Below are 1,479 nucleotides of genomic sequence, written 5' to 3' on the forward strand. Positions count from 1 at the left end.
TGTGTGTGTGTGTGTGTGTGTGTGTGTGTGTGTGTGTGTGTGTGTGTGTGTGTGTTATCAGCCCCCTGCTGTTTTCTCATACAGTAATAAAGTGCAGCTCAGAAATCGAAGCCGTTCACGAGGCCAAACGCCAGAAACCAGACAAATGATTGCTAAAATGGAGCTGGGTTCTGGTGAAATGGACCCAGTTCTGCCTCTCTCCCGCTACAAACGACTTCTATCAATATTTCCAATCTTCATTTCTCCAGCAGCTCACGGCCTCTTTCTGCCACAAATCAATGGCTTCCCATTGAGAGTTGTGACAATGATCAAAAGTAAGAGTGCGCCTTTCTTCAGATTAAGTCTCGTTTCATTCAGTTTCATCATTAATGCAGGCGCTGTGAGTTTCTGTGTGTACAAATATGTTTGTAGTACTCTCTGAGCCAGCGCCGTGTTTTATGATACTGCTGATAATTTCATCTGATGCTGCAACATTTCACAATGTCACACAAAAACAGTGTCATTATGTCGAACACAAAGGATTTACTGACGAGACTCTTTATTCCTGCGTCCTGATTATTTTCATCAGTTTTAGAAACATCCGTGTTTAAAGTTGGTCAGAGCAGATATTTTACTGACAGGGCAGAAACTTTTACAGTTAAACTGAGAGTTAACGAACAACCCCTGAAGGAATGTGTATGGTCTGTCGTATGAGAGCTCAGAGCAGAGAGCCAGGCTGGTTCCCATCTTCACACAGCTTTAAAAAACCATTAAACCCATTACCTTCCATTAAAAGGGAGAGCTGTTACAACTGTAAGGGGATAGAAATGTTTGTCAGAACTAAAGTTTGAACCAGTTTGAGGGAAAGGAGTGCTACAGTCCAGGGAATAAAATTATGGAATAATCTGGAGGATGACGTTAAAAATGACAGATCAGCGTGTATATTTAAGAGAATGATAAAGGTTGGAGAAATATAAAATGGTATAATGTAAGATATGTTGCTCAAGAACAGGGGTTAAACCTTTATATGTTTTCCTTTTGTTTTTTTGTTTGTTTTGTGTTTGGTATTCGAAGATTATTTTTCATTGAATTTGTTTTCTTGAAAAATCTAAGATTCTTTCTTCTTCTGCTACCTTTCATTTCATTTCTGATTGTATTTTTGTTGTATGCAGAATTTGTTGTTTTTTTAGATAAATGAATTTTTCCAAGATTTAAGCTTTATTAGATTTACCCGTTCATCCATTAAAGACCCACTGGTGCAGCAGATATTTTACTGACAGACTGTAAAATGTACTTTTGTCAGCAGCTAACATCTGCCATGCAGCGCAGCATCTAAACATGTTTTCATTTCAACTTTTTCTGTTTTTACATAATTCATTTTGTTACTGATTTGCATCATTTTTTCTTTCAGAGTTAGAGTCTCAGCAGGTGAGTGCACGTATATGAATTAATGTACCTGTGTGTGTGTGTGTGTGTGTGTGTGTGTGTGTGTGTGTGTGT

This window comes from Austrofundulus limnaeus, unplaced genomic scaffold (assembly GCF_001266775.1).
Source record: "Austrofundulus limnaeus strain Quisiro unplaced genomic scaffold, Austrofundulus_limnaeus-1.0 Scaffold3306, whole genome shotgun sequence".
NCBI classification, from domain to species: Eukaryota; Metazoa; Chordata; class Actinopteri; order Cyprinodontiformes; family Rivulidae; genus Austrofundulus; species Austrofundulus limnaeus.